Source organism: Anser cygnoides, chromosome 4 (assembly GCF_040182565.1).
Source record: "Anser cygnoides isolate HZ-2024a breed goose chromosome 4, Taihu_goose_T2T_genome, whole genome shotgun sequence".
NCBI classification, from domain to species: Eukaryota; Metazoa; Chordata; class Aves; order Anseriformes; family Anatidae; genus Anser; species Anser cygnoides.
Genome location: NC_089876.1, coordinates 39724021 through 39745965, shown reverse-complemented (window position 1 = coordinate 39745965; position 21945 = coordinate 39724021). Strand labels below are relative to the sequence as shown.

At 36.1% G+C, this 21945-nt stretch overlaps 1 long non-coding RNA gene across 1 annotated transcript; it reads left to right on the top strand.

The window, feature by feature from the left end:
* The first annotated feature begins 616 nt into the window (after positions 1-616).
* LOC136790695 (uncharacterized) lies at positions 617-18775 on the top strand. The gene is made up of 3 exons (XR_010831121.1): positions 617-1143; positions 9228-9323; positions 18215-18775. It is a non-coding gene; the product is annotated as an uncharacterized lncRNA (long non-coding RNA).
* Positions 18776-21945: the final 3170 nt, after the last annotated feature.

Below are 21945 nucleotides of genomic sequence, written 5' to 3'. Positions count from 1 at the left end.
CTTACCCTCTAGGCAAATCTTAAGAGAAAACTGGTATTGATGGTGTGTCAGAAGGGTACAATCCAAACAATGTCTTTGCTGTGTCAGCTCTGTAGGGCTACAGTGGAGACCTAATTTAATACTGACAATAGTGAAGAGAGAGTTGTTTGAAAACATTTGTGTGAGAGAGGAGATACCATTAGCTGTACTGTACAATATACCTGAACTGCAATATAACCAAGACAACTGTAACCACCAGTGTATAATTGCTTTTTTTTTTGTATATAGAGAAAAATGAATAATGGAAAGTATTCAGCTGAATCTCAACTTAAAGAAAACAAAAGCTTGAAGTGAAGATGTTTCTGTTAAAGAGAAGAGGGAACTCTTCTCTAGTTACAGAGGTACAGAAACTGAACTGATTAGTTAAAAAAAATATATATATCGTTAAATGTCCTGTATTTTTGGGAAAATTATCAAATAATTTGATAATCCATTTAAAAATTATTTTGAAACTAGCTCTGTTGCCATAAGCGGTGATGGAGGACATTTATTTGCTTACATTATTTGTAATATTGCGGTTCATTTACTCTTTCAGGTATATAGTATATAGGCTGCTTTCCCTGAGAATCTTCAGAAAGCCTTGGGGCACATAGAGATTTACCTGTGCAGACACTTGTGTTCATAACCAAGGGCTACCAGCATAATGGAGGTGCCATTTTTGATGTACAACTTTATACCATCCCCAGTCAGCCACTCCCCACCACAAAATCAGCATATAGAGGTTGTAATCACATGAAAAAATTCTTATAAAGTAAGGTCAGTGGTCTGTCAATTATCTAGCCTCTTTTTCTGTCTTTGACAGTAGCTGTGAAGAGATGCCATTTAAGGAGGATATGTAAGTCAGACCACTGTTCACTCTATAAGGAAATGCTTCTTTTGGTCTGTGTTAAACTGATCTGCAAGTTTCAGTGAGTGTCAATAGCTCTTTTGTTGCAGGATTTCAGAAGCAACAGTTCTGTCATCACCTTATAAAGCCATTCAGAGGAAATGGTTGCTGACCAGATGATGAGAATTACCCCAAGTGGCAATGCCAGACTTGTTCTACATAAACAGCTTGTCTGTTTTGCCATGTTGAGGAATTGAATGTGTTCTTAGAAATGTCAGGTAAGCTCAGTTTCCTTAAATTCTAATGTCTTTATTGCCATAATGGTGCCCATCTCACCCTTTTCTCGTGGGGTCACTGCTATTCTATGGTCTTATGCTAAGTAGGTTACGATAATATGATTATTGGTAAAAGTAATTCACAAATATTTACATGCATCTCAAGTTCGTTGTGTGCATATTGATAGAATTACTTTGTCACTTTGTATTTAGGTTGGAAAAGCCTGTTGTCCTTTGAAACTTGATGCTTCAATTTGGTCTATAGTGCAGCTGCCTAAAGCTGACCATCCTTGCAAAATAGTGAAATTAGGCCTGTGAGAGATAACAGAGTGCGAAAGGGATATCAGTGGTACAAAATAAAGTGATGTTCCTTACAAAACTGCAAGAACTAAAGAATGTTTCCCATAAATATTTATTGAGGACCAAAATTGTGCAGTACTTCTGCCACAAGGGACTTGTATTCTAGAAGCAGTATAAAAGGAGAAAGCTTCTATGCTTTTTTTCTGTCTTTCTTTCTGACTGTACGTATTCACGTTGACATCCATTTGCTACATCACATTTAATTTACATATTTGACTGCTTCATCTGCATGAATCTCAATTATCCGTGTTCTCCATGATGACTTGCTTTATTCCAACTCCCGTGAAAAAGCTATAATTTTAAGAAATAAAAAAATGGTGGGAAAAAAATATGTAAAAAATCTGTAAATTAAGGTTCTAGGGTCCCAAATAGCAGAATTACTCGCGTTGTGGTTCAGGATGGAAAATAAGTTTTCACAGGCTGTTATTTTAAGTTTACATTATTGGTGTCCTTTTGGCATGTAGAGATGAGGATTATTGGAAACTAAGAATTTCTTATATGAGCTGAAACCCATATCTGTGTATTGTCTGCTCTACTCTAATTGCTATATGCCTACCATAGAAATTGTACTGTACTTTGATGAACAGACGTGCAAGGAGGTATAGGAGAATTATTTTAACAGTTTTTTGAGGTTTATGAAAAAAGACAGGAGGAATTTAATTCAGTGAAAGATTCTCTTTATTTTTGTGACTTTTCCCCCAAAAAAGTGTTTTTTGCTAAAGAAATAAATCAGATTGATTTTATGCACTTTATTTTGTATTAGTTTTATGTGAGTTATAGTTCTCTTCACATTTGAAGTCTCTAAAACTAAGCCAACAGTAATTATTCTGTCTGTTTTAAGGGGAAAATTATGCAGACAAAAGCCACATAATTTACTTTGTGGAGTAAAAATATAGTCACAATTTATATTTTCCTGTGTGTGGCGCTTCCAGAATATACATTAAGCAAACAAACCAACCAACCACGAAGTATTTTGAGTCATGATTTGTTTACTCTTTAATAAAGGGAAATTATAAAACATATTACTATATCCTATTGCCTGTATGTGTTATGTTAGCATGATGAGAAAACAGGTGTGAAAAAATTAATCTGTTCATTTGATATTTTAATGAATAGTAACTATTCTAATAAAATCTACTGTTTATTCACTGTTTGACTATTACATTAAGCTTTATTTGAGAAAGAGTAACTTCAACTGTCAAAGTTAAAAACTTATGTTAAAACTGAGTAATTACACCCACAGCTTCTGTTTTCTTTTCTCCAGAAATAGCCCCAAACAGATGAGTATAGTACGCTTAGCCAATCTCCAAACTTCTGCATATCTGTTTTGAGGCCACAGTTCTTTGGGGTTCTTTCTGAGACCTTTAACCTTTCTCCTTGATTTTACTTTTACATGAAGAAACACCACAATATAATTTATATTTTCGTTATCAGTGTTTTTGACTCCAAAAGTATTATTGAAATGGTAAATAAACAGCTAAACATCTACTTAATTAACTGTGGAGAATATTCAGGCTTGTTAGCCTCACTGATAAGCACCAGCCTTAGGCAAAGGGAAGTTGAGCAGCTTGTTCTTGTTTATCACTTACACAAACTTTGTGGATGGAGGTCCACAAGCTTGGTATGAGAGGTTTCTGAAGGAGGGAGTCTTGTGTTGGCAGGACAGCCCTGTTCTGGTGGTAGAACAGAATCTTGAGGGCCATGGTGCCTGAGTGTAAAATGAATATTAAAATTAACACTCTGAATATGATAATGAGCTCAATGAAGTACTTGCTAAACATATATGACTATATTATTCAACTCTTCACCCAAATCATGCTAAATGTCACCCCAGGGTAATCCTTACTTAACGGGTAATGTTAGGATATAAAAAAGCGTTAGGAGTTAGTGTAAAAAAAATAAAATAAATAAAAAGAGAGAAGTAGTTAGTGTTAGGAAGAAACAAAACAAGGTTAAAATGAGGAAAAAAGAAGGGCTGGGGGGAGAGGAAGAAGAAACTGGAAACCCAGAAGAGGCAGTAGCTGGTCTGTGCTCCTCCTCAACCAAGACACGGATGCCTTCTTGGTAAGCTCTGGGCCTTCAGCCTTTCATGAGACATACCCAGGACAGCATTTTGCTAGTACTATTGTCATATATTAGCAGTATTATATAGCTAGCATTAAGTGTATTTATCAATGGTGATTCTGAATATATCGGTCACCTTATTAAATACTTTCACCTTTGCAAAACTGTCTCAGTGAAAGTCCTTAAGGGCTTTGAAACAGGCAAGTGTTAGACTCTAAGTCCCCCTTTAACGTGATAGTAACCCACTCACATGTGTATCTGTATATCTATATAGATGTACACAAACATATACCTCAAATTTACATTCAGCATGCTCAGTCCAACTCTGCTAGGACTCTTAAATTTACATTTCTTCTGATTTTCCATATATGTCCATAAATAAGCAGTCAGATTCTAAAGCCAGCGTTTTATTTTTGTAAAATAAGAGTTTTCAAAATTGTCACTGGATACTTCAGAAAAATGCGTTAGGATACTATTTTTTTTTTTCCCTTGGAGAAGACTGAAAGATGCTTCTTACAGACAATTGCATTTTAATATAATAGAGGTAGCCAACTGGCAACAGGGTCACAAACAGCCATTCCAACTTGCATGGCCAGTTGCCAGCTATGTCAGATTCGGCTTTTTTGGAATTAATGTTCTATACATCACTTATGCCAAAGCAGGTAGTTAAAAATGCTTTTTGTTTTGTTTTAATTATTATTTTGGCAATGCAGATGCCTGTCCTAGTTTTAGCGAGCTGGTATTCTATAAATATTTTTGTTTTGTATGACACATGCAGGTTTAAGTGGAAACAGAATAATTTTCTATGGCATCAAATCACAAATGGACTTTGACAGAAAAGCTGTGTAAATATAGTTTCTGCACAGGAATGGCACTGAAACAATGCATGAATTAATACGTTATGCACTGTTGTTGTTGCCAAAGTAGTTGGGGAAAAGTGATTAAAAGGATAAATATGAATACTTTTTTTTTTCTTTTGACTTATACAGATTAGTGTGCTGAGGTCTTCAGGCCACTTTGAAAGAGCACTGCCTAAGGAGCGCTGCAGAAGTGTGCTTTATTTAGGCAGCATCCTTGAGATGCACGATCTACAATGAAATAATATAAGAAAATCTGGCTGTGTAGGCTGTATATTCTAGAAAATCTTGATTGCACTGTCTCTTCACTGACCGCTCAAAGTTGAAAATGGCTGTATGCAAAACCTTATTTTGGTTTCTCAGGCGGAACATAGTTAAATATGATGAATCATACAGTCTTAGCAGTTACTGTCAAAGTCTTGTCATTTTGAAAGGAGAAAGATGGAAAATAGTTGCTTAAATTTACAAATGGAAAAATAGAAATGAAAAATAAAGCCTTTTCAAATGAGCTCCTCTAAAATCAAATAAAAAGAAATCAGAGGCAAGAACAACAACCTTCTTTCTTTGTCTGCTTTGAGGAGATCAATAGCAGTATAAGCATGTACTAAGTCTTAGTCTGAAAGAGAAATCAAGGAGAAAGGAAGATGTATTTCTTAGCTAAAAGTAGAATTTTGTCCTCCAGTTCTACAGTTTGGTTAGATTAAAGGGAGGACAGAGTGGGTGCTTTGTGCAGGACAAAGCCGTGGGCTTTACAATTAATTTGTCATCTTGAATTTTCTGTTTGCTAGTCCTGTAATATATGTGCAAAAATATGTGCACTTAGGTACGTTCAGCTTTGAAAGAAGTGATCATTGCAAAGAGCATGTATAACACTGATTTGTTTACTGTTTTCCTTTTCATACCATTACCTCTTTTGATCTTGATTTATTTTTAAATTCTGCATTTCAGTGCAGTCATGATGTCTGCTCCTGATTTCACTGCATTGTTGTAAAATGGGAAAAATAGCATAAACTAATTTGAGTTTGCAAGAAAAAGCTGTATCTGAGATTTGCTACAGTGATCAGAGCTACAAATGTGTGGTGACAAGCTTGGACAGATATGACAAGGTTCAAGTCAATAAAACAATGTGACATGCAATGGCTGAGGGAGAATAAAACCAAGGATGTTTTTGTATCCCAGTAAGCCCTACCATGGCAGTAGGGCAATCCTGAAAAAGCAAGCAGGACCAGACACTAGCTTAGTCAAACTGGGAAGCCTCAGGTCACCTTATCCAGGGGCAGTCAGCTACTGTACTGCATGATGACAAGCAGTAAGGCTGTCAGTCTTCTTGTGATACTGGAAATCGCCACTCATGCAAAAGCTGAATGTTCAAAGATCAGTCAGTGTGATGAGAATTTGAGAACCTAAAATTATTTGGAAAGATGCCAATGGGTATCAGTGCCACTCACACGAATGCATTCGTTATCTAGGGCTGACAGATCAGGAAAGCGTAGGGGAGAGGACTGAGGGCTCTTTCCATGTCCTGAAAGTGAATTGGATCACAGGCGCAAGCATAGAAATTGTTGATAAAATGTGGCTTAATAATCAGAAATCCATAAGAAATACCTCTGGTCAGATTCTCTTCAAGATATAAACACACATTATCACTGTCAGAAATCACATATGCAAGAGAAGAAATAAAGAAGGAAATGAGGAAGGTATTTTGTATCTTCAGGCAAGACAGAGGTGTTTCACGTGAGCAAGTCATAAAAATGTAAGGGCTTCATCCTAGTTCAGGTGTCAGCGCTTCCTTTAAGAAATGCCAAGTTTAGCCAGACATCATGGACACACTTTACTAAGGGCCAACCCTCTATTTATTCCAATGAACATTTTCTACCACTGTCACAAAATTCCAGTAAAAACATAAGTGTTTCTGGTAATAAAACCAATGCTGCTAACACTAAGAAGTACAGTCAGACCAGAAAATGTAAAATGTTTACTTAGGTACATGCAATTAGATGTCACAAACACTTTGATTTTTATTTTTTCATTTTTTCTCCTATTGCTCCAGGCCTGTTCATGCTTCCATGTACTGTCTGTTATTCTTTCTATTTCTTTGTTCGGACATGCAACAGGTTTGTAATTATGATGGAGGCAGTTAAGAAGTCTTAGGAGGTGATCTTCTGATTTTCAACATGAATCCATTTCAAGATTACATTAACATCTTAGAGCATTTTTTTTATGGTGAGGTGCCTTTCAAATGAATGTGTATATTTTCTATGGTTGCCAGTGGTGGGTATAAAAAGAAAATTATAAAGTTTCAGTGAAATAACACCATTTTTTGCCTTAAAATGAGATTACTTATTTTCTAATGAATGAAAAATAATGAAAATTGGAAAAAAAATCTTATTTTTACAAAGTACTTGAATTGTGAAAGTAGATCCGCAAGGCTCTTATCTGATACATTATGGCGTATACTCAATTATTAACTCAGCTTCCTATATACCCTTGATGTTTCATTGCATTTTCATAAACTATCACTTACTGATTCTACTGGTTGTAATTTAATTCTTTCTCTTTTTAATGATCCAGATTAAGTTGCATAGATCTAAACTGGATCTAAAAGAGCTGTTCATTGCTTTTATCTTTGAATACTTTGGGATATATCATCTCAATCTGTTAAAATGAAAATTTAATTTTCTGATTAGACATAGATGGAATGCTATACTCAGAAATGGGAGATGATCAAATATGGAAATAAATTGATAAGTCTTTGTTTAAGGTAGGACACAGATTATTTTCTCTGAACAGTTTTGATTCTTTAATTTACAGCCGAATTTGCTGATTTGGAATGACAATACTACTGAATATTTCTTTGGTTACTGAAAATTAAACTGCAGTGAAAGGAATCCTTGTTAGGGCTGTGCTTGTAAGAATATTAAGTTTATGTTAAAAGGAGGGAAGAATATGTATTAGGAGAAAATTATGTCAACCAGTTCAATGATGAGATTTCACATGTATGTTTTAAAATTACTCCTCAAACTTGGCACACAAATTTTTAGCTCAACATTTTAGCTTCTTTTAGAAGAAATTCCTTTGAATACGTATAAAATAATTGAAATGTAAGATCTTTCAATTTTAAGCACTTTACATCTTTAAACTGGAAGCATTTTAAAATTTAGACAAGGATTTCCTTTCTTTTCTGTGCATACTGAACAAGAATAGTCAATATTTTTGCTATATATAATTATATTATTATTTTTTTTTAATGGAAGGCTATCATTATATGTCCATATTTAGACATCTGGGCAATTAATTTGACAAAGACTCTGAGGATCATGTTTTCTTTACTCCGAAACAGACCACTAGGCTATGCTACTAAAATTAATTTTGACACCTACTGTTGAACTTTTTTAGTAATTGTCTTCAGAGTTACTTAAAACTATGAATCATTGGGGTAGTGTTTCAATACTCTGGATTACCCTGTTTTAAACAAAGGATTATATTCTGGTTAAACACAGTTTCAAAACAAACATACTATGTGATTGTAGATTATATTAAAGTTGGACCTGGCAATACCAACTCAGGAAAGCATTTTGTTTCACATTTAGACAGACTGCCCAATTACTATGTGGAAAAATATGTCAAAGAATCAAATGCTGTATGCTTAGTATTGTGTATATTCTAGAAATCTGCAGGGGAGAATTATCACTACTTTGTGGATCCTCAAGTGATCTAGAGTAAGACAAGATAGCCTAGTCAAACTTTCTATAGAGCTCTGCTCTCTGCCTTGTTGCACAGAGACCATACCAGGAATGCAGGCTGATGGTGTTGACAGAGTTGAAAATAATGCAGAGTGATGATAGGGTCTAAGATAGACCTATCTCCATTAGCTAAATTGGATTATAATCCCCCCTTTTTCAACCATGTTTGGCTGCATGCCTACAGTTCAAATGATGAAAAATAAATCTTTGCAGCCACTACTGCTGATTGAACCTACTAGAGGGACAAATTGAGGCCTAACTTCTCTTTTACATCTTTTATGCATTTTAAAATGGAGAATATAGCTGCAGTTGATAATCTCAAAAGAGGGGAGTGGTTTTTTTTAAATTTTATTTTCAGTTTAAATAATATACATACCACTACTGCTGGGAAAATATGACCTTTGAGTATGAATGTCAAGACAGTAATGATAACTAATTAAATTAACCTCAGCTATTTCTGAATATATTTAAATAAATAAATAAAAACATGCTTTCCTTTACTGAATGTCAAGATGAAAGAATGCTGCGTCTCGTCTAAGACATCAAAGCCTTGAAATAGTTTGAAGAAGAAATGCAGTTTTAATTCTTGTTGAAAGCAAAAGTATTCCTAAGAGAGCTACTTCTTCCAAACCATATGTCTTTGACATAAACTGGCAATAAAGGAAAAAACTGCTGCTGAGAGTCTGAGAAATGCAGCTCAAATGCTTGTTCCTGTTCAGATACATTTGAATAATTTGACCTCATTGGAGATACATAGCACATCCCTATTTTGAGACTCATAAACTGTTGAATTGAGCTTGGCACAATTCACTGTGTTAGAAGAAATGGAATACATTTGAAAGTAAGCTATAAGATTGTAGTATTACTAACTGGAATGAAATCATCAGCAGAGTTCACTTGGAGTTTGTCACATACTCTAAATGCGGGTCACAGGAGCATTGTGGTAAATTCCCACATCTGGGTCTATGTACATTGTAACTCCATGTGACAACTAGATGAACATCAATCATTCTTCCTGGTATTTCCATTTGAAGGAAACAGAATTTATTTTGTGCTCTTCCAGGTCTGCCATGCAGTTTGGAAGAGATTCAAGAGGTACTCTAGTCCGGACCCTTCTCTGAATGACACTGGGATTTCTTCCTTCTGTACAATGGAGAAGGTATTACTTTGTTTTCTTTGGTATGACACAATAAATCCTCTTACAGGGAATGCCTAGTGCTGTTCTATGAGAGGCATGTCCTAGGAAATAACATGGTAAATACAGCAAACAAAAAGATGTACCAAGAATATCTTAGTGATATGGTTTAGTGAAGGACTTGTTAGTGTTAGGTCAGAGGTTGGACTAGGTGATCTTGGAGGTCTCTTCCAACCTAGACAATTCTGTGATTCTGTGAAGAAATGAGAAAGATATCTGCCAAAAGCTAAAGAGCAGTAAATAGCAGAAGTTTAACAGTCAAAGCTGCGTCACGTAGTTAAGTTACTGCATTTCTCTGGCCTTCTAAGCAACTTTTATTAAAACACTTAGTACCAGTAGCTAGCCAGAGCTGATTTAGAACTGAACCTTTGGCCATAAACCCTTATGTACATCTGCATCTGAGAGAGGCACTGTGTGATAGATCTGAGTGACTTTATCTCCTTTTCACTTTCTCTGTAAAAATCTCCGGAGAAATGCTATTTTTTACTTTGTTTATATTCTTATATAATGGAAATCTAGGTAAAATCCTTATTGGATTATTTCTGCTGTCAGTACTCTTGAACAGTAGGTGAAGTACAAAATTTTCATTGTTTTAGGACCTGAAGCTTTTCATCCCACTCCATTAAAGAAATCCCTGACCAGTTTTGTTTATACTTCCTTTTTCACCCACTGAAGCTTGAATTATTTTACTTACAGTAGAATAACTTTAAGGGAATCAGTTTATACCTTCTCTCTGGTAAATCAGCTTAAAGCCTTTCGGTCAGGGTGTTCATCTTGGAAACAAGATGAATATTAGAAGTCAAACATATAGGCAGTAGTCATGAAGTTTCTCTGTGTAGTCAGACTTGATTTTAGAAGAAAATGGCAGTTTTAACTTTATTTTGCCTAGAGTTTAACCTGATAGGCATCCGTTGACAATGTCTATCATACTGACCTCCTTAGAGTATGCAACTGTTTCTTAGCCTAATTTAGAAGAATTCAAGGATAGAATGATCTGAAATACCATTTCGGTCAGGGTACTGTTTTTTTTTGTTTGTTTGTGGTTTTGTATGTATATTTATTTTATTTTTAATCACTTACAATAGTTCTTACTAAATGAACAATAAAATGAGTTGTCTTTTTTTTTTTTTTTTTTTTACAATTTATACATATGCAATCTATGTATTCTTAGAAAAGTGTATTATCTAAGTGTTGTAAGAGAAGCTGATGGCTACTTAGGTCTCCTAAAAGTAGGGTTTTTGTTTTTGTTTTAAATAAGTCCAAAATACAGAATTTTCCACTAAGTCCATGTATCTACATTTGACAAATCACTCTTTTATAGAAAGCCATATAGTAAAATGTGTTGTGTAAAAGATGAAATAAATCAAAACCCCCCTCCCTTGCTTTTCCTCTCACATGCCTCCTTTAAGATTACATTTTAAAATGCATTATGGACATCTCTGTTGTAGCATTTGTCAAAGGCACAACATTGCTTTGTTATGCCATGATGTAATGACATAGATAACACAATATACTGCTTTCTCAACTTATTACCCATGTTATATTTCAGATGTGAAACCTATTGAGAAACTGAATGGGCATGTTATTTCTATGTAATTTTGATAAGATTAATTAATTTTATTTTTATTAGTGCAGTGTTTAGAAACCTTGTTTCTTCTTTAACTTTTTCTGTTTCGTAAAGACAAAGTATTTTGTATTGTCATATTTTCCTATTACCCTAGAGAAAGTAAAACAAAAATAGTCGAGTAATCTTTTCAAGATTACAGTGGCACAATCAGGTTGATGAAGTTGTAATGTTTAAAATCCTTTTACAGGCAAAAAAGGAAACAGCTTAAATGTGAAGTTCAATTAATGGTCTAATAAAAAAAATAATAGTACAGCATTTACTATTATTAGTCCAGTTGCAACACTTAAGATGACAAGTAAGACCAGCATATACGTGAACATCCTCGAACGTGCCTCTTTTCCCCTAGTGTTATGCTAAACACCCAAAACACTCCTTGGCCCTTGGCTTTCAGTTGCCCTGGAGGAGAAGTGCATAGCTGGGGAGAAGATGACAGGCCATCATCAGAAATTTGAGTCCTCCCCCATGAAAAGTACAGCTCACATTAAATGTTTCTTTCTCATCAGACTGCATCTGCTTGGGGATATTTTTCTGTTTTCTAGCACAGGGCTTACTTTTGTCATTGAACTAAGTTTGACACTCTTCACCAGTTCAAAAAAGTAACACAACAGCCTTCCCTAGTTCCAGTTAACAGAAAGGCTTGCTAGCTACTGTGTGGCTGTGGAGCTTTGTTAGATCTCTACTGACTGCATTTGGTATTGACGTTGCTGAACTAAAACACATTAGGAGCAGTTACTTCGTTTTCACAGCTAAAACAAGAAAAAATCAGCCTGCCTAAGGCAATGAGTCTGGATACCTGACACTATCAGGTCAGTGTAAAGTGGTGGCTTTCTACTAGTGATGTCTAAACCACGTTCACTAGGCTACAGGCTATTTCTCAGACCAGCTCTGTCATAGAGAGACCCCCTGCCACCTTTGTCTAGGCCAGGTTGCTTAAAGCCCTATCCAACCAGGCCCTAAACACTTCAAAGGAATGAGACATCCACAACTTTGTCTGGGCAACCTGTTCCAGTGCTTCACTACCCTCATAGTGAAGAATTTCCTCTTAATATCTAATCTAAATCTACCTTTTTTTTTTTTCTTCTTTTTTTCTTTTTTTTAGAAAACCATTATTCCTTGTCCTATCACTACACTCACTGACAAAGAGTCACTTTCCTGCTTTTCTGTAGGCCCCCTTTAGGTACTGGAAGGCTTCAATGAGGTCTCCGCGGAGCCTTCTCTTTTTCAGGCTGAACAACCCCAACTCCCTCAACCTCTCTTCATAGGAGAGATGCTCCAGTCCTTTGATCATGTTTGTGGTGCTCCTCTGGACTCGTTCTAATACGTCCACATCTTTCTTGTGATGGGAGCTCCAGAACTGAGGGCAGGACTCCAGGTGGGGTTTCATGAGAACAGAGTAGAGGGAGAGAATCACTTCCCTCGACCTGCTGGCCACATTTCTTTTGATGCAGCCTAGGATACAGTTGGCTTTCTGGGCTGTGTTTGCACATTGCCAGCTTATGTTGAGCTTCTCATCAACCAGCAACCCCAAGTCCTTGTCTTTAGAGCTGTTCTCAATCCATTCTCCACCTGGCCTATGTCTGTGCTTAGGATTGCCCTGGCCCAGATGCAGGACCTTCCACTTGGCCTTGTTGAACTTCATGAGATTTTCACAGGCCCACCTCTCAAGCCTGTCAAGGTCCCTCTGGGCAGCATCTCTTCCCTCCATCATGTCAACCACACCACACAGCTTTGTGTCTTTGGAAAATTTGCTGAGGGTGCGCTCAATCCTGCTGTCCATGTCATCAACAGATGTTAAACAGCATCAGTCCCAATACTGACCCCTAAGGAACACCACTCCTTACTGACTTCCACTTGGACATTGAGCCATTGACTGCAACTCTTTGAGTTGCAACCATCCAGTCAGTTCCTTACCCACTGACTGGTCCATCCATCAAATCTATACCTCTCCAATTTAGAGACAAGGATATCATGGGGGACAGTGTCAAATGCTTTGCCCAAGTCCAGGTAGACAATGTCAGTTACTCTTCCCCTATCCACCAATGTTGTAACGCTGTTGTAGAAGGCCACCAGATTTGTCAGGCACAATCTGCTCTTAGTGAAGCCATGTTGGCTGTCACCAATCACCTCCTCATTTTCCATATGCCCTAGTATAGTTTCTAGGAGGATCTGCTCTGTGATCTTGCCAGACCCAGAGGTGACACTGACTGTCCTGTAGTTCCCTGGGATTTCCTTTTAACCCTCCTTTTTAACCCCTAAAAATGGAAGGTTTGTTTCCCCTCTTTCGGTCAGTGGAAACTTCACCAGACTGCCACAGCTTCTAAAATACGATGGATAGTGGCTTAGCAACTACATCTGCCAGTTCCCTCAGGCCATATGGATGTATCTCATCAGGTCCCATGGACTTGTGCACCTTTATGTTCTTTAGCTGGTCTTGAGCCTGATCTTCTCCTACAGTGGGCAGTTCATCATTCTCCCAGTCCCTGCCTTTGCCTTCTGGGCCTGGGATATGTGGCTAGAGCTAGTGCTGGTGAAGGTAGAGGCAAAAAAGTCATTGAGTACCTCAGCCTTCTCCAATTCCCAGGTAACCAGGTCTCCTATTACCTTCCCACAGAGAGGGCCCACAATTTCCCTAGTCTTCCTTGTATTACTGATGTACCTATAGAAGCTTTAGCTTTCCTGACCTGATCCCTGGCTGCTCGGAAATTTTCTCTGTATTCCTACCAGACTACCTGCCCTTTTTTCTACCCTCTGTAGTCCCCCTTCTGTTTGAGTTTGACCAGGAGCTCCTTGTTCATATATGCAGGCCTCCTGAGTTTGAGAAGTGGTTCTTTGTCTGTTGATAAGTAGAGAAGCCACAATGTCTCAAGTAGGCTCTGATATAGAAATTTTAAGGAAAATGCCTTACGGATCGTTTCTTCTTCACAGAAAAAAAAAAAAAAGTTTGGTTATGCATTTTTATTTTTATTTTTTCCCCAGAAAGAAAGATCTTAGTTGGGGAGTACACATTTTAGTAATGTGAGTTTTGGGAATGGAATTTTAAAGCAGTGGATTGTGGATTGTTCAGAGTTTGCACTAATTCCCTTGGTGTCTCCAGAATGCTTCTTTACAACATTTACATTTATGTGTAAATGTTGTTATCTCTACTTAATAACACTAATAAAAATAAATAATTAGAAAAATTTAGCATAGAGGAGACTCCTAATTTATTTCTGCATATTTTTATCCTTTTCTTGAAAATAAGGAAGATTTCATATGTCCTCAATCCTTTAAAGGGCCTCTAGGACAGAAAAGAAAGCCAAATTAAATTGTTCCTTTGTTGAATACTTGCTACATTTCTTCTGGGCACTATCCAATTGATGCATGCTTTTTCATATGAACTTACTTTTACTGATGAAAGTCAACCAGACCTAGTGTAATTCATAATTTAGTAGTTACAGCTATTGATTGAACTTCAGGTCTCTATGTGCCCATAACTGTGTTTATAGAAGACTAATGTGAAACAATGGGAGAAAAATCCTGGTGCATCTTATGGTTCTTCACGGCTGTTTAGTGGTAGAGATAGGCTGCTGGTATGGTAATATGTTGCTATATTGTTTTACAGAACTGTACTTCAAAGGAACTATGATCTGTGAATAACATTTCTTTAAAGAAGGGTTAAAATCATTTTCTTTGTAGCTTGAAATCTGTGTTCACCTTACAGTAACTTTCAGCATATTCATTAAAAAAACATAATTCTCTTTAATCTTACCCAAAGTCTCACACTTTCAACTGTTCCCAACTGTAAATCGAAGCCCAATGAAATCTAATTGCCTGGTGCACAACCTGAGAGACATTTAAAGAGAAATTAGAAACTCTAATTATCTGCTAACTTTCCTCCATTTATGTTACATTTGCAAATTTAACTTCCCGGTCCTTTAATTTTCTGTCTACTGCTTTAATTTTGACTTTTCATTATTAGTAGCACTGAACTGCTGTCTAGCTGCATCAATATACAGTTAAGTTTTTCTAAATGAACACAAATCAGTTTATTATGCATGAAGTTTATGTTGCAATCAGAATTCTTCGAAGAGATTTGTTGCATGTTCTTCTAGAGAACTTTGTTACAAAAAGATCAAATAAGATGGTCCAAGTATTATTAGAACATGAAGGGATATTCTCATTCCTGAGGGTGTGGAATGAAGGCAATGGATTTCACCCCCAAATTGTGTTTCTCTCACCATCCTTTCAGGTGTTGTTAGAGCTAATAATTATTTTCCTCAGCTTACCACACACTGTGCAGGGTATTGATTGGAGGCAGATTCATTTCAAGTCCCCATTATTTAGCTTGCATATTGAATGTAAAATGTGACGTACAGTGAACTCATAATTTCAAATTAACATTATAGTAATGTTTCCCATATGTATGGAAAATATTTGAACTTTTCATATCTTGTGTGTATGTTGACCATCATGGAATACTCAAAATGCTGAATTCAGGCACTGCAAGTTTGTAAGGTTAAAACATAAGAGCACAAGACTCTTCACATAAAGATCAAAAGTTCGTCTATCCCAGTATCCCCTGTCTAGCAGCAGCCTACAGCAAACACTTAGGAAACAATGAACAAGACCAAATTTTAGTGCTCATTTCCCCAGGTATACTCCCATCCTACAGAAAGCTGCAGTTCAGGATCTGGCTCAGACATAGATAGCATCCCGTGTTTAGCAACCCTTGTTTTATTTGTTGTAACTTTTTTCAACCCCTGTAAACTTCTAATGATCACTAAATCCTATGGCAAGGACTCACAAGCTTAATTGAAAGTTGTTTGAAGATACGTTTTCATTAATTCATTTTGAATTTGTTAACTGATATTTTTATGTGACTATGCCATAGTTCTTGTATGGAAAGTATAAATTTATCCATTGTTTATGTAACAACCTGAATGAGTCACTTTTTCAGTAGACCATTTATAAAAAAATGAATCTTTCCCATTGGGTGTGCAGCTATTGATTGGATAAGAGTGTGATATAGAGATAAAGCTATCTGGGATTTAGTCCTGCTTTTGGGAGATATTTCAGGTTCTAGGTAACAGTTACAGACAGAATAGATATGTTTATTGTTGTGGTTCTCTTTAGAAAAAAAAGTTTAAAGAAAGCATTATTATTTAAAATTAGTTGGATCACGGAGACCTAAATATTCTAATCACATGACCCTTCCAGGACACCATAATAAAGTACAGCTAAAGCAGTGGTATACATTTTCGTATATTGAAGCTAACACCAGCATATTTAGGCCTACCTTAGTTCTGAATTTCTTTCATTTTTACTACATGCTTTATAAATGTTGTGTGTTAACCTTTAATTTCTTGGAAACTCCAGTATTACTTTACATAGGTGTTTTTTGTTTGTTTTCTTGTTTGAGAAATAAATGTGTTTCTATACAGTCTGAATAGCTTAGTACTGAAGGACAAAAGCATTATTAAGACAAATGTACATACTGTGGACAGCACTAGGAGTCATTTCCAGTTGAACCTGCTCTAGAATCACTAATAAAATAGCTGTCTAGTGAGGCAGAGCTGCTCAGTTTAGATGCAGTGCTGTGTTAAGCAGCTAAACTGCTATACGTATGAAGTTATTGCCACTGTATAGACACTGTCATGTGGATACTATTGCAGGGGATCTCTGCATGGCTCTGCATATGGAATATAAATACCCTAATTATTCATGTGTCATTTACAGACAAAGACAATATATAGAAAATGATTCAGAGGCTATTGTGTGTACACAGATGTCTTTATTTGCTTTTCTTGAAATGTCTATTTCTTATAATCTTTTTTTTTTTTTCTACATGCACATAAAACAGCTATACAATTTATGTTTTCTATGAAGTTTATAAGATATATGAAATATCTGTAAAGAGTATTATTTTTAAACCTTGAAATTCTGGATACCTCCCGTGGCATTACTGAGAGTATACAAACTGAAATGAAGCCTTAGTCTTAAAAATAAAGAAATAAAATCTTTATTTTTCATAGATACTTAAATCTGAAAATTGAAGATACCTCTTTCAAAGTTGTTCAGTTTCAAAATTGCATTCCTGCTAATCCACACATGAACTATAAAAATATTTCAACTTCTACTGTTCTTTTGTGCTTTTGTAGTTTTTTCAAAAAGAATTGATTACATGACTGCATGCTAGAAAGCTTGCCTGATTGTTCCCCACTATATCAGCTGGTCTAATAAAAGATATTGCCTCTGCCAACAAACCTCATTTCTTACTTCTGAAACTGCTTTAGAAACTTTTCTGCTTTCTGGAAAAATATCAGAAAAATGATGATTACCAGCAACCAGTTGTCTAAAAATGATGCACCTCATGCTAGAAAATGTATCAAACATGAAATATGCTACAATTTTATATCAACAATGGAATAACTTTGCATCATTTAGCATTGTAAGTGATGTAATTTGTTTTTACAGCTTAGTGATAGGAAAGTAAATTATTAACAAATGACAATTAGCGCTTAAGTACTAAGAAACTTAGTGATCACTAACATTTTAACCAGATATACTGTAAGTTAAATGCCTTAGCAAATAAAAATAAATTTGATTTCTACTTAGCTATTCATAAGGTGCCAATTACCAGTAAATAATGTACTAATACAAATTTAATGATATTAATGCTAGGAGATTGCTTCTGCATATGGGATGTGATAGAAAATATACTATGAAAGGCTCACTTCTTTTTTTCTGGTAATTATTACATTCAACCAATTTCGTATGACAAATCAATAGGAAAAATGCATTTGGTAAAAACAGTGTGGTTATACATGTTGAAGACCGAGAGTGTACTCTGGTCAGGGTAGAGGTATTTTGTTTTACAGTAGAATCTGACCTTCTTATTTTAAATTTTGATTCTGCAGTCTTGTTTAGTGAGGAAGACTACCCCACTAAAGACTATATCCTTCTCTTGAACATATGTCTAGGTAAAATTGCTAGACCAAAAACTTAAGGGCAAATTTGAGAAAGAACTTATATATGTCTAATTTGTACTTATGCTATGCTACTACCAGAACATATAATTTGTGAGGTCATTAAGTGTTATCAGATTTTTCTGTAAATTTTTGTAGTGTCAGATGTTCCTGTACACATATTTCCGCCAGCCTTGAGCTCAGACAAGAATGGGAATTTAGTGTTTACTCAGGATCTAAAAATGTGAAAACAATGACAGTAGCTATTCGCTTTTAACCAACAGTGTAGTGGTCCAAAAAACTGTCTGGGGACAGAGATCAGTCGTCACACAACCTCAAAGGAATTGTGGCTCAGACCTGCATCACTCACTACAGCCTGTCCGACAGCATCCTGCCTCCAGCCACAGCTTCCCCACCTACCATGCAAGGACCCTTCTGGGAAGGCAGCCCATGGACGTGCAGTAAAAGTTGGCTGGGTAGGAGCTGTTTTTTCATTCCATGCATCAAATTTTAATAGTTGGTATTCAGTCTTTTAGATTCAAGAATGCTTTTTTTTTTTGCCTTCCTATAAGATTTCTTACATGTCTTAATTTCTGATGGTATCTATCTCTAAGCTAATCATTCCAAGTGTCTGTTGTAATCAGTGGAGTTCTAATCAGTATCATCTGGGGTAATTATTTGCATCCTGAAGTGCATATCTAAAAGAAACCAAATTAATTGCATCCTAAAAGTGGCTATTTCTTGCCATTTGGCTGTAAAGAAAATACAAGGACTATCTTAATGTCTGTAATCTGTGTTATAGAGCCATAAAGTTAGCTAAAATGAATGGTATATTTGAGCCATAAGACATATTTATAACAATATAGTCATCTTTAGAAGTGTTTTTGAAACTATTTTTCGTGACAACATAGATATTTTCTGTTAGTTCCTTTTGTGGACCCTCTTTGCCTCCACAGATAGAATCATAGAATCATTAAGGTTGGAAAAGACCTCCAAGATCAGCTGGTCCAACTGTCCCTCAACCACTACTATCAGCCACTAAACCATGTCCCTAAGCACCACATCCAACCTTTCCTTAAATGCCCCTAGGGATGGTGACACCACCACCTCCCTGGGCAACCCGTTCCAATGCCTGACTACTCTTTCTGAGAAGTTTCTCCTAATTTCCAACCAAAACCTTCCCTGGTGCAACTTGAGGCCATTCCCTCTAGCCCTATCACTAGTTATCTGCAAGAAGAGGCTGACCCCCAGCCCCCCAGAACTTCCTTTCAGGTAGTTGTAGAGAGCAATAAGGTCTCCCCTGAGCCTCCTCTTCTCCAGACTAAACAACCCCAGTTCCCTCAGCTGCTCCTCATAAGACTTGTGTTCCAGGCCCTTCACCAGTTTCATAGCCAATGCCACAAAATCATTTTGCTTGTTTTCCTTTCCTTGTTATCAAATCCTGATTTCAAAGTTATCTAAGTTTTATATGTGGTACTGACTATAAAGTGCTTTCAGTGTTTCTGTGCATGTTGCAATTACACCGGTTTCGCAACTCTCAGCATGAAACTACTATCAGTTGTGCAGTAAAGAGACTTTGTCTTCTACTGGGAGCTCCATAGAGAAGTGATGTTTGGAATGAAGCTTGCTTAGGTGCACTCTTTATTTCAGTTTACATCAATTTTTGCCTTTTTATGGTCTGACAGTATCATCAAGTAGCATGTCCCTTTTGCTTTCACTGGAGGACTTCAGTGTGGTTAGCTGCTTGTCCCTGCTCTTCAGGAAGACTGTGTAAACATCACCTTAATGAAAAATGAGCTCATCTGGGATTCTTGCTGTTCTTAGTTATACATGACTTTCAATTTAATATTTTGCAACTGCTAATCCATGTTCATTCAACAAATGCCAGAGCCACTCCATTGTAATGTTTTTCTCAAGTGAATGGTCTCACTATTTTGCTTGGGAAAACTCTGTGCTAGAATACATGGCAAGGTGTTGAAGTATACATATTCACCTCAGCATTGTATTTTTGTGTCTACCATAACGTGTTTTCAAGGCAACCGGGTGTTTAAGGCTCAAATGATGACTTTTATGTTGTTCTCACATGTATCTTGTGAGTAAAATCCATTCTGTTAGGAGTAAAAGAAAATATTGTTCTACTTAAATTTTATTTACTTAATACCTTTCCTGTTTTGCTGTAACTAAGCACTGGCATAGCCCATAATGAGTAGAGCTAATACTTAATGCGTTGTGGTGGCCAGTTGTATCTCTTGTTATTTCTTGAAGTTGCAGAAAATATGGGTAAATAGGTCAACAAATTCATGAGTTTATTGTGGCTTGCAACCATTAGCAAAAAACATAACACCATATTTTGTAAAAATAGCACGGGTTCATGTGTCTGCTTTCATTTTCATTTCATTTGCATAATTAATTTCTCCCTTTTGTGGGTTACTCAGGGCCTAACAGCCTGACCCTGCTTTCCCACATTTACTCTGACATCTCCAGTTACTTGTGAATAGTAATGGAAGAATTCACAGTCTGTAATAATGTTAACAAAAGGGCATTAAAATAATAAGTATTGAAATTCACACAAGCCAACATGTTTCCACTGCCAAGGTCTTGTATTAATAGCTTAAGTGTTTCTTTGTTACACACAAAAACAACAACAAAAAAGGCATCCTTTGGCCTAAAATTCTTTCTTTCTCTTCCAGGGTCATTCTTCAGGAGTTTTATTTATTTAATTATTTAAAGAGAATCAAATAAGAATAATAAATGTCTTAATTCAGGTCTTTAGGAAAACATTAATTCCTCATATTATCAATCTATATTTTGGTGTATTTGATTATAATTGTTCTAGGTAATTATGTTCTCATCTGTATGGGTATACACATCAGGGGCTTTACAAATTAAACATGTCTTCAGGTAAACCTAGAAGTAATGCATTTTTCTAAAGCAAACAGGAATATTTTGAAGGTTTGTCAGAACTCTTGACAGAAAATAGATTAGCATGTCAGCTGAGCAACACACATTACTGTGCAGTTTACTAACAGCCTACCTTGCTCCCTGTTCTCCTCAATAGCTTGTTTTGCATGCTATAAAACTCTTCAATATCATGCTGTCTCAGCACACCTGCACTCTGCATGCCTTATCTGACTTCTGATTTTGGAGATCTTGTTGAAATGTTTTTAACTACTTAAGATTTTGACTCTCCTAAGAAATTAAATGAGGTGTAAGGAATTCATGATTTTTTGTGAATTCCTCAGAAACATTCCTCTAAACATTTTTATCCCAATTCTTTTCCCCAGCCACTTCCATGTTTTCTGTCCCACTTAGCATTGTTGACAGTTCAAAACCTCAGACGTTTATTATTTGGAGAAAAACAAAACAAGACACTACCTCTTATGTTGTATATTTCCATGGTTTTTGATTTGTTGACTGCAGAATCCTGATGAGCTGTGATTTTTTTTTTTTTTCAAGAAGTTGGGAGGAGAGGAAAGGAAATCATCACTGCTATGCAACAATCATGTGAGCTTTGTGAGGGTTTCAAGACTGCCAAAAGGGATAGGGTGAAACAGATTTTTGAAATCAGAAAGCAAACTAAAAGTACGTGTATAACCAAAGGCTTGATGGCTAGATGTCTAATTCATTACTTTAAATATTTTCCAGTGTGTCCAAGACAATATGACAGGTTTTAATTTCTCATAAACTAAATAAATGTTAAGAGAAAATTATAGTGATGGTATGAGCTGATTGTGCTGGCCAGCTTTGAGCTTGTCGTTTAGCTAAGATTGTAGTCAAGAACAGGAAGAGTTTTAAGAGTATCACTGATTTCAGTAGGCATTACATGGATATTCTTATCTGTCATTACTGTCTGTTGTTAATATCAACTTCAACTGGCAGAAAATTAAATTAATTTTCCCTAGGTTGAGACTGTTTTGTCTGTGATGGTGGTTTGTAAGTGATGTCTCTCTATCTTCACCCATGAACTTTTCCATCTTATTTTCTATCCCTGTCCTGTTGAGAAGGGGAAGTGGGA